Source organism: Ambystoma mexicanum, chromosome 1q, assembly GCF_040938575.1.
Source record: "Ambystoma mexicanum isolate Mex_15411 chromosome 1q, UKY_AmexF1_1, whole genome shotgun sequence".
In the NCBI taxonomy this organism is placed as follows: Eukaryota; Metazoa; Chordata; class Amphibia; order Caudata; family Ambystomatidae; genus Ambystoma; species Ambystoma mexicanum.
In genome coordinates, this window is record NC_090922.1 from 1,293,818,869 (window position 1) to 1,293,831,437 (window position 12,569).

Genomic DNA, 12,569 nt, shown 5'->3' on the forward strand with positions numbered 1-12,569 from the left:
CTCCTGTTTCATCCATAAAATCAACTGGTTATCCTCAGAGGAATTTTGGAATTGGTTAATACAGTGGAAAGAGACATTTTTGTTGTTGGAAGTCTTGAGGTGCCTGAAGGAAATTGAACCACTTATAAAGTTTTGAGGTTGTCTTATATTGTTTTCAAAACCTGATAACTACAACCATGCTGAGAAATGTAAACATGCAAACTTCCTTCTATTTATTTTAATTGCAATTTTTGATTAGTGTTATTTTATTTTGTATTTAATGTGCATCTTCTTAATTTTCTGCTTTCTTAGATTTTGTTACTTGCCTGAATGAACGTTGGTATGAATTTAGTATTTATTTTCAAAAGTCAAATATTGACTAAACCTCAAATATATATATATTTTTTTAAAATAAAAGGATGTTTTGTGATAGAATGGTTGCATAATGGTCCTGTTAGGTTAACCATGGTCTGGAAAGAAGAGTATGTCCTACCGTTTTACTGATAATTGGATTATTATTTGGAGAATAGGAAAAGAGTACAAAATGTAGCAAGTGGGGGCATGAGGGGCACAAGAATGTGCTGGGGCCATCCTAGAAGTATGGTGGCTTAAATGCTCGGGCATGCTTTCGACCATTGGAGAGAGCTCCAGAGTGTCAATTCTGGCACTGCAAAGCTTGAGATCTGAGAGTGGCCTAGTCAAGAGCTGACTGCATGTCAAAGGTGAATGTTGTGTGCCAAACCAATGCATGCAGAATCTCAGTTTATTTCATACTTCTCTAGGGACCATAGTCTCTTAGAGTCATCATTGAGACAGGAATTGCTAGGAGATACAGTATCTGTGCCACTATTTCAAGGTAATTAAATTGAAAGAAAGGATAACATGGGATATCAGCTGACATGCAGAGGTTAGTAATCTATGTGACTCTTCTAAATTCTGTGACTCTTCTAGATGGATGTAAAATTATTAGAAACTGGATGAAAAATAAAACCCCAAGAGTAGTATCATATATTGATTAATTGGTACAGGCAACGCCATTGGACTGTTCTAAGGAGAGCGAATCAATACACAAATTGGTGTAAGAAAGTGGCATTTTGGCAAAACAAATAATCTCAGTGCATGAAATGTACATCTGAAAGCAAATAGCAGGTATGGACTATTTCAAATTCCTTTAAGCCATCGATTAGAGCTGGGGCACTTCAAGACGTGACGCTGGCTTGGTATTTGTTGTTGCATTGGAAGTACTAAGGTATGAGGGTTAAAAACGTGCAGATGTGTGTCTCTGTGGAGTTTAGAATTTGTGCGCTGACTTAAAGTAGGACAGGATGTGTGCTTTGACTTCAGTGCATATTTTCTCAACCTGACCAGGAAGGGGTTCTAAAATATGGAGCCTGTAGTTTGCTGTTGCCTCTGCACGACTACTGGGCTGTCGATATTTTAGCTGGGTCAATAGCCAAGAACCTGTGAGATCAGTCGCCACCGCGCTGTTAAAGAATGAAGTGCTGAAAAGGAAAGAGGACAAGCCAGTGAGAACAGTTGCACAAGGTTTGGTTCCAATTGTTACTTTCAAGGAAATGGGGTAGGTGTTAAAATACTTTTGAATTCATCCAGGTGCATGCTTGTAGCGAGATTAAGAGTTTTCAAGTTCTAACTGTTTTTTGGTGCTGACGATAGCGTTTCAGATGTTGTTAGATAGTTGGGAGAGGAGAAGTGTCATTGCTTATTATATTGATGCATTGTCATGTTATCATGAGATGTTTCATGCAATATGTTTTATTAATTTCAAAGAATATCTTAGTAACCACTGATTGTTCCTCTTAATCCTTTCTCCTCTTCTGGAGAACCCCGGCATACCCTTCCTCCCTGACCCTTCCCATACTCCTCTGTTACCCCTGCACCCTTCTTGTAACACACTGGTGCGTCCCCTTTGTACAGCGCTCAGTTGCTTCCCAGCTAGTTTTCCACTTTATAAATCCCATACATAGATATGGACTAATTTCAATGAAATGCTTTTTGTTATCAGAGAAAAAGGTTGGCGGTATTCCAGTGGTAAATCTGCCAGAATACTGCCATATGGAATTACTGTTACCACCATGTTAAGGATTTCAATCAGGCAATACACCCTGGTCTCAGCCTAGTTTGCAGTGCGCAAATGAAATACTTATCTTATTGTGTCTATAGGGTCAATATTCTGAGTGATATACCACTCATATCACACCCCTTCTCAAAATACCCCCAGGTCACAATGGACCAGGAATCAGGCTGTTGGTAAGGTAATATTTATTTATTTATTTAAAATTCAAATCAAACATATGTTTTAATATATGGGGCAGCAATTACCAATGTGGTGACAATACAAAGAAGAAAGTAGGTAATGCAGGTGAATTCACTTTTTAGCAACATGGAGAAAAGAACAGTTTTGGCTTGTTTAAAAGATAGTGCTTCAGTTAAGATTTCCCCCTGCAAATTTCTGAACTCACAAATAAACAATTCTGCACAGATGTAAGGAAGCAGCAGGTATTCAGGAATAAAGAACAGTGTACAGGATTTAAAGATAACCTTCCCTCCCCAAACAAGAGAGAAAAACGGTTTGGAAATCTTACCTTTTAAAATGACCTTTGAAAATGGCTGAGCAAAACAATCAAAAGTGTGCAAAAATCCTTAAACCAATATAAATCTCCATGGGAGCAACACTGGAAATATCCTAACAAACATAAGCTATAGTATGAGCAACAGAAAATAATTTGAATCTTAATGGAAGTTTGGAAATAATTGAAATGGAAAATCACAGGTGTAAACTTTTGCAGAAATGTGAATTCCCGCCTAAAATTAACTAAATGCTTTTTAAGAAAAACAGCTGAAATACAGTATTTCTGGGTGCTGTATTTGTGTTGGGATGTAGCTACAGGTCTTATGTTTAATTCGAAGTTTAAATGAAGTCTCTAGCTATTAAATTGAGGAAGTTATGCAATGTTGAATGAGAGGTGTTTTTAGAAAAATAGAGCAGGGAAAAACATGAAATTGGTTTTAAAATGACAGGTTACTTTTACTTAAACTAGATTTAATGGCTAAGAAAAAGTACATGGTGGGGGATACGCATGATCCCTGTGGTACTCCGCATGTGACTGGAGTAGGGTGTGCCGTTGCTGAGGCTGTGAAGACTCGCATTGATCGATTCGAGAGGAACGATTCAATCCAGCTTGTGGCGTTGTTTGAGAAGTGGGCGTCGCTAGCTAGGTGGTGGAATAGGAACTTGTGGTGTACTAGATCGAATGCCGCCAAGAGGTCCAGTAAGAGTAAAATGGCAATGTCACCCCTGTCTCTTATTAGGTCCATTTGAGTTTTAAGATCGACCAGAGCTGTTTCGGTGCCATGGCCTGGGCGAAATCCTGATTTCAGAGGCCAAGAAGATTCTGCTGTTCGAGATAGTTTGGGATTTGTACATAAACCACTCTATATAGTATTTTAAGAAGGAATGGCACTGTTTTAATAGGCCTGTAATTCGTAGGCACATTTCGGTCTAGTGTGTTTTTTTTTAGTAAAAGGAGCACCCAGGCTTCCTTCAGATTGTCTGGTACTCGATTGAATGCAAACGAGTTATTTATCAGAGCAGTGATAAATGTGTCAGATTTTCTGCGCAGTCTTTGATTCGTTTTGGGGGGCAGATGTCCCCTTGACAACGTGAGGGTTTGAGGCCTTTGACAATTTTGATTGTCTGCTCATTTTTTTGGTTGATCTTGCGTTGGAGGGAATATATATAATATAAAAGTATGATTATATTTTATCCATAAGTGCCTTTTGTATGCTTTCGCACGAGGCTTGGTCTTTGATGCAGTGGTCTGGGGGTTGTGAGGGAGAGTCTAGTTCCCGTAGGACTGAGAAGAGCTCTTTAGTATCCAAGTTGGCATTTTCAATGCGCAAGTTGAAAGCATTACTTTTTGCTATGAAGGTGGCTTTTCTGTATTCAGAGGCTATGGTTGCAAATTCTTGTTTAGTATTGGCCGAGGGTGTCTTTTTCCAATTGATCTGCATTTCTTTTTTTGTTACGTAGGTCTTTCAATTCTGTGCTGTACCAGTGGTTGATATGGGATTTGGATTTAGCTTTGAAGGTCCCAAGGGTGCCACTTTGTTAATAGCAGCCTCCATTGTCTTGTTATCGGTGGTGACCAAGGAGGATGGGTCTGCGGTAGGAGTAACAGTAGCAGGTTATCAGGAATAATGTTGCAGAGGTTACGCTTTTGAGTTGCTGGTGCGACCATGGGCAACGTGCAGGTCTGTGACTTCATATTAATAGAGAATAGCATGGTAATGTGGTCAGACCATGGGGATGGGTTGTTATTAGTGATCAGCGTAGAACAGTTATGGTCCACGAGCCAACAAGGGTGCGACCTTTCACATGTGTTGGGCCTGCAGATCACAAAGTAAAGCCCTGTGTTTCTATGGTACTGGCCAGAGTAGTTGCATGGGAGTCAATGCTGTCATTGAGCCCCAGATTGAAGTCACCCAGCATGAGGAGTTTGGATGTTCGTTTTATGTTGGTAGTGAGTAGAATGGCTATGTCCTCATCAAAGGAGGAAATGGGGCCAAGCGGCTTATTTATGAGATGGAGAGTTAAGGAGGTTGTGGACGATATGGTAATTTTAGCAGACAGTGATTCTGCTGAAGGTAAGGCTGAGTTATTGATTTCATGTATGTCAAGGTCTGTTTTGAAAATGAATGCAGTGCCGCCTCCTTTAGCATTAGTTCTGTCTTTCCTCATGATGGAATATCCATATGGAAGGGCAAGAGCTAGTGAGGGGCCGGCTGCAGGGTGCAGCCATGTTTCTGTCATGGCGATGAAGTCTCGGTTATTCAAAGTGATGAGGTCTGTGAAATTCAAGGCGTGTACTGGGAGGGATCTCACGTTGATCAAAGCGTCTTTGATATGAATAGTGATGCTCTTGTGTTTGTCATTATTAAGAGTAGTCGAAGTCAGGGTCTGTGTTCTCGGAGGCAAAGTTAGTTTATTTATCTTGTGTTGGCACCGCTGGTCGGTTGCCGTGGGTGGAGAAGTATTAGTGGTTATGGAGTGGGAAAGGGCGTTGGAGAAGTAGGTGGCTGCGAGTTGGTCCTGTACCTAAGTCTTTAGCTTCTCAGTGGAGTATTATGGTGGTTGGAGCCTGAGGAGTTATTTGTCTGTTTAGGCTTAGTTTGGAGCGCAGGTAGGTTAGTGGTACGGTTAGAGTGTGTTTAAGTGGTGATGATGTTAGGGATGAGACTAGAGCTGGTATTCAGCTGCTGCAATTGATGGAGGAACGACGAGGGCCGGATGGTATGCAGGTTAGGAAGTTTTTTGGCCATACTCAGCCGAACTTGTGTTTTGGCCATGCCCAGATGGGTAGTATTAGGTTTAGTCTAAAGCCACGAGCTGGTCAAGGCTGTGGATGGTGCTTAGTTGGCAATACTATGGTTAGGTGTAGGCCATATTGTTTGTTTAAGTTTGCGTAGGGCAAGCTAGCTACCACCAGGTTAGCTGAGCAAAGAGGCACCGGAAAAATTCAGCATCGCTGATTTGCAGAGAAATGCTAGGTAATCAAATATTCTGGTACGGGTGGCAGGAAGGGGCACAACTAGTGTGTAAGGTAATGCTATGAATCACCCAGTTATATCGATGATGGCCCAACAAGATTCACACAGAAATGCTAAGGTAGGCAAATATGCTGGCCCAGCTGGAAGGAAGCGGCGCTGCTAGTATGCATGGGGGTGATGAAGCAAGCTGTTATGTAGGCATAGGTTGGTAAAATGCGGCATAATTAATGAGCAAGGTGATGCTATGAAACACGCAGTTGTATAGATAATGGCCCAGTAAGATGTGACACTGTTAATTTACAGATCAGGGTTATCCTTGATATTTCCAAAGGATCACATGGCAATCTCGCTATTGATAGCCTGTCTGTGGCCATGGCTCCAAACAGCATCAAACTGAGAATTCAGGACTTGGAAAAATGGACCCGGCGACTATGGCATCCTCCAATACTCCTCCAAAATGCCTGAGCCAGGAAAAGGCTTGCGAGGGGTGGGGATTGCTTGTTTGCTTGGTTTCATGAGGGAGTGAAAAACAGGCTCAGCAGAATCAGTAACCTGTGCCCAGAATTCTCATTGGGAGGGTTCACCGTGCCCACTGAGAGACAATGGGAGTGGGGCTCTCTGGGACAATCTGGGCCCACCCTCTGGAATGAGTCCACTCATACAAGGTGCAGGGAATGGCCTACAATCGAACTGCTTAACTAGAGGGAAGCAGGTCGCAAAGGGTCAAAACAAGGAAGTGGGGCACTTGGGGGCAACAACGGTGAAGTGGAGGGCAAGAAGCAGATCGCCCAGTGACAGGTTAGGGGTGGTCGTGTGGGGTGAGTGGGGGCAGATCTAGGTGTTAAGGAGGAATGTGTGTAACATTACTCACTGTGATTGTTTCCCACCCTGGTCTCCAGTCTGCAGTTTTCCTACCGGATTTGTTTGTATTTTTGTTAAACTTGGGATGTTGTATCAGACTGTGTTGAGCTCTCCCTGGTGCATTCACACTCTTGTTAAATACTGAAATACGTGAGCCTTGCCTTCTGAGAGTGGTTGTCCCTCCGAAGGCCCTCCCCTCTCCTGTGCATTGACCCAGCTTTCTCTGCATATGTGCGTGATTTAAAATCATCACCAAATTAAAAAGAAAACCTTCTCTGTACAAGACACACACATGGACCATGGTCGGACTGCAGGGACATGAAACTGTCTCGGGCACCAATTAAAAAGTGGCCCGTAGTTGCCAATGGAAATGTAGACCTTTTGTGACAGGCTGTTTGGGTAGTACCCAAGGGGGAGTTTTTTATTTATTTTATATAAAATGTGATGCACATTGTGCATTTTAAAGAATATTTATTCAGTAACAATGGTCACAACTACTAGCCGCATTGTGAAGTAACTCATCAAACTGGCACACACTAGCTTTTAGTGTTTTGGGTTCGGGCATTGGCCCATTGCCCTTTAGGCCAGTCCGAGCCTGGTCAAGCACACCTGTCAATGGATTTGGCTACATTCAAATGGGCCGGGGTATGCTCTCAACGTGACTGTGGGAGGGCTGCACCCCTGCAGAGCCTCTGCTCACCTCTGGAGGGGGCCACGGCGTGCCCCATCCCACTTCTGGAGGGAACCCCAGAGATTCAGAGCGCCTGCTTCCTTCAGGGCACCCCTTTGTATTGTCTTGTTCAGCGCCATCAGAACTGAACATTCATTCAGGCTACATCAGAGACCTACAAAACCCGATGTCGTGCCTATGGGAATTGTATCCATTTTTGAAAATGTTTCTTTGTTTCAAGGCACATTTTCTTAATATCTCTTTATTGAACAGTTTGGATTTTTGCCTTCTGTTCCTTGCCAAGGAGAACCCATCTCTTTTCCCATCCCGAATGCGAGGGCATCACAGAGCCCATGCTGCATCCCCCATTTGAACGTTTACTCATGGTTACTTAATATGTGGCTCTACGGATGGTTTGGACTACAACTCCCGTGATCCCTAGCCAGCATAGACAACGGGCAACGATCATGGGAGTTGTAGTCCGAAACATCTGGAGAACCCTATGATGAGTAACAATAGAGAGATTGGGATTGGCCACCTGTCATGAATTAAAAGGTCTGAAAATCATTTACACCCATATCACTTTGATTACCCTAAGGGCCAAACAACTGTCCTAGAAAAGGGAAGGGACTATCTGCAAGTAACGTCTATTGGGGTCCTACCCTACATTTCCCATCATACCTTCCTGCCTCCCTCCGTCCCTCCTAGCCTGTCTTTTCAGTATGAGGCCAACACCTGAACTCATATACAGTATCATCAGCAGGTGTAAGTATGATCAGGAAGGCAGATGATTGGTGCTCCCCATTACAGGATGTCTAATACATCATTGTACTAGTGTTACTGTTAATGGATATTTGTACTGTGCACTATCACCACTGCAGTGGTCCCCTGGCGCTCTAAGTGGACACTTCTTTATTAATTAACTCTCCCCCTCTGCATCCCAGGTAACCGCTAAGCTAAGCATGTAATTAACTTTACTGTATCCAATGTAACCACTATGCAAATGATGTCCTGGTAACCACTAAGCTAAGCTGCTGCCAGGGCTGGACTGCCCCACCGGGACACCGGGACATCCCCAGGTAGGCCTCTGGACTAGGGCCTCTTTCTTTGGTGAGGAAGGATATGTGCGTTGCGTGCATCCTCTTGGGTGGTTTTGCAAGAATTGGCTGCAGCCACCGATGGCACGCCGACGCTGCCTGCGCATTTTCTTTCCCCTAGGCCTGGGCATGGGCAGCTAGGCTGCGCGCATGCACATGAGGGCCTGGGTTGGCACCGGGGAACGCACGTGCCCTGCACACACATTAATGCAGGTCAGGTGCAGGGCAGGCTCCAGCACAGCAGGTGTTTTAGATTCAGACCAGGCTCCAAATGACTGTCATTGGAAGGCCTGGTGCACGTCACCGGGCACCATGGGCACCAAAGTGACAACCAAGTGGCAAGCAGTCCTGTGCTCTTGAGATTAGCCATGCATCTCCAGTACCAAAGGTAAGTAGGTCCACCATTCCAGCCCACTACTTGCGCCAAGCCTGAGACAGGGCACATGTCAGCTTTCCTCCTGCCACTCAGGCTCTGCATTGTACTCAAGCAGCCCCCACATCTACCCCTCCTTGCAAAGCCCTTTAGAGCACCATCAAGCTGTGCAAGTTAAACGATTGCTGCTGAGATATGTTTCCGGTTTGTAAAAGGTAGGTTCAAATCACAGCAAGGATGACTTTCCGCCCTCGTAATAACTGTGTATGAACATTTTCTATTCAAAGTACTTTGGTGAAAGCCCCGTATAAACAACAGACTATTTTTTTTTAATCTAAAACCAACAAGAGACCCGCTCCATACCACCTAGGATGTTTCCGATAGCTCCCTACGAGGACTGCCCAGGCCTTCCAAGGATGAAAGGCTAACTCGGCTCATTCATTAGTGGAACACGAGAACTGGCATGCAACGAGATAACTGCAGTAGGTGCTTTCGTTATCTGAGCTATCATGCCAGAAAAAGGTATGTGTTACTATCCGTTGAATATACGAGGTGGTAAATGTATTTCAGGGGCGGTGTCAAGACCTCATCATTGAGCTATTTACTCGTGCACGCTGCAAGTCTTTACAGAGGATCATATGGGGGCGCAATGCACGTCGGAACGAAGGTGCACTGCAAGGGCTCTATGCATGTCTCAGTCGTGGGTGATGCATGCTAGGATCGGAATGTCCATAGTTCAGTGGTGAGGGAGTGGTTTATGGATGCCACATACAGGGCTGAAATACGAGTGCAAAATGCTTTACGAGAAAAAGGTAACTTGGAGGAGCATCGCAATGGCAGGGTGAGTGGAAGCTCTGCAGACGTCTGAGTCACACTGCCACGTGGACTTGCCTACAGGGAACTCTGGAGATTTTCCTGTAGGCCTCTGCACCCTGGGCCTCTGGTGTGTGGTATTTCCATATGTTCTCATTGGAAAATGGTTGGACTTGCTGAAAATGTGTAATATGGGGCCACTTTGAACATTATTTCCAGGGCCTCTTTTGGTTCCCAGTCCACCCCTGGCTGCTGCATTGTAACTACCAAGCGAAGTTGCTGCCTGCAACCACTATGCACACCTCTTTCCTGTAACCAGCAAGTCTCTCTGTAACAGCGCCACGATGCCCAAGGGTTGCGGTGCGCTCTATAAATGCTAATAAATAAATAAATAAATTCATGTGTGCAACGTGCATTTTAAGCTTGAAGGCATGCAATGGTCGCGACGCTGCTTTATTCTCATTGCAAAGCTTGGAAAGGGGTCGCTAAAGGGCAATAAGAGACAGCTTATCAGTGAGGGCGACCCTCGCGTAAAACGGGACTTCATTTCATGGCCCCCAGAAAACAGGGCGGCTCGCGCAGAATCCAGGATCGACCAAATGGGGAAAAGGTGTTGAATAGGGCGAATCAATCCTTGCAGAGCACAGCTGCGTGTTTGCAGAGCAATCCTGTCTATTGTGGCCGAGCGATCATGCACTTTATAATGCGTTTTCTGTACACAGCCTCTATTGCTTGCTAAACACTGGCAGCATTCCTAGCCGAGTGAGATTTCCGACGGTCCATAAAGCTGGTGTTTAGGGTGAAAACACGCCGGCGAGATGTTCTAATCGCCCACAATGTCATCGTACGTCTTTCATGCCAATGCGCAGGCCACTTCCGGTGCGTGCAAAGGCGGTCAGGAACAGAACATGGGCGGTGATCCTCCATTGATCATTCGCTTTGCGTTTTTAGTTTTGGCACTGTGGTGGCACGGCTAGCAAGGAGGCCAGCAAAGATGCATAACATTGCTACACCTGGGATTTTCCAGTTTTGCACAGATATGGGGTGCATTAGCTCAGAAAAGCAGGGCTAGATTGCAGCTTCCCTCTTCTAGACATAGTGAGACAGGTGGAGAGCAGGGACCCCGCCACCTGTCCAGCTGCAGCAGCTTGAGAGAGGTGCAGATTTGCTATTCTCCACCAGCCTTCCTCTCTGCAGTGCTCCTCAAGCCCTGCCAACGTTCTTGGCCTCACTGTCAAAGGTCCGACTGACGTGGAAGAGGCCGGCCGGCCGGCATATAGAACTGGAGAGCATAGGCACCGAACACAGGGCTAATTCACAGTAGCGTTTTATAATGGCAACTCCCATTGGAAAATGCTCTGTGTATTAGGCCCACAGTGTCCCTAGTCTCCTACACTGGGTAGTGGCTCCTTTATCCGGAGTGTCCCATAGTGCTTAGAATGCCAGCACAGTACACCCGGATGCTTTATTTGCACGGGGGACTATGCTGCTACCTTCCTTGTCTGTCGGTGCAGCCCCGGTTGGTGCATTCCTACCCCGTCCTCTCTCACCGCCTCTCCGTCAAAGAAGCGAGCATTGCATGAGAGACACTGTGACTCTGCACTCAGGCTCCCAGGCAACCTTCGGTTTTGCTAGTTTGCCTCCATGGACCTGGTGTCAATGGAAATGAGGTTTTTACCCTGATGGTATCCCATAACCAACTGGGACACAAAAAGGTTCTCAACCTGAAACAAAAGGCCAAACTCCTGATATACTGTGTGGCGCGGTGCAGTACTCCAAAACCAATTCCTTAGTATCCTCCTTCCGGTGGAGGTTATAGGGCGGCACCCACTTAATTCCACCCTTTATTATATGTCTGGTGCACCCCATGACAACATTTGCCCTAGCATATGTTATGTGGCACCGTTCTATGGGAAACACTTCATAACTCATAAATAAATTGGGCCCCATCGTCGGCCATTTTCTCTCTTGGGAATCCTGTCCTATGGAAAAGACATCCTTAAGGAATGCGATCAACTGCGAGGAAATCACTTCCCTTACAGCCCTCCACTGAATCCATTTAAAGTGGCACCCCACACTGGGGTACTAAAAGAGACTATGATGCTCAGCGCAACCTTGATCCAGGACTCTGCCGGGTCTTCTATGAGAGCTAGAGGAAGTGGTGCCTACAGGATGATTTTAAAGTTATTGCTCCGAGTGCACGCCACACACTCTCAAGGCCACCATCCCATTCAGTCCATAGGAGATCTATCTGGCCATTCCCTCTGTAGGAGTGCTTTACCAGTGCAAAAGAACCAATAGAATCCTGTACCACTTCCTAACTGTGCCTCCATATCCCTCCATCAAAGATACCCAGCTTGATCTTCATGCCAGGCCACAAGGAACTCTCTGAATTGGATTTGACCGGCCATTCATTCCCAATCCATTCTCTCACATTCCTGAGCACCACATCTTCACATTCTAAATGGTTCTAAACCTCATCAGAGATGTCAGTCTGACCCACGCTGGTCACTGTCTCATCCCTGAACACAGGAGCACCTCCCCCGGTGCTGTGCAACATCTGGGTCTGATAGGCTTTTCCAAAATCCAGCGTCTGCCCATTTCCACACGGTACTGTGGCTATGAAGGTAGCGCCCCATAAACTCCTGCCAATACTGCCAGAACGGCTCCCAATGCAGACACAGTTGCCTTGTCTCTGGTGAAATGAAGGGCGGCAAGCAGGCCTGCAAGCTTCTGTATTCACACCTCAAAGCTTTCAAAACCACTATTGCCAATAGGCAACAATGGAACATTGAGGTGCATAACACTATCCAGGCTCCTTAGTTGACGGATCATAACAGGTGCGTTATATTCAAATAACTGGGCCAATCTCACATGTGTGGTTAACATGTTGAGTTGATGGAACCATGAATAATATTTCACATTGTAAACATCTTAAAGTATGTCGGAGTCGTGATTTAGCCTGTGTTCCATGACTCCTGTGGCCTGATCAGAGGATCATGCACATCCTTGAGAATGGCACCATTGAGCTCGGAATTGGCCTGTATTAGAGAAGCTAGACCACGCTGCTCCAAGGCCCTGTTAAATATGTGTGCCACCCAAAGGCCACAGTGGCTGGTTGACTCAACCTCTTATCCTTCCAAGGCAAATAAAAGGAGCTTCCCTGATTTGGGAGATAATACACACCTGTCATCAATGTAAACAACCT

At 45.3% G+C, this 12,569-nt stretch overlaps 1 protein-coding gene across 1 annotated transcript in view; it reads right to left on the reverse strand.

Moving 5' to 3' along the window:
- The window catches only part of BSND (barttin CLCNK type accessory subunit beta), a 196,401-nt gene that overhangs the window by 142,197 nt on the left and 41,635 nt on the right, over positions 1-12,569 (reverse strand). The window lies entirely within an intron of this gene.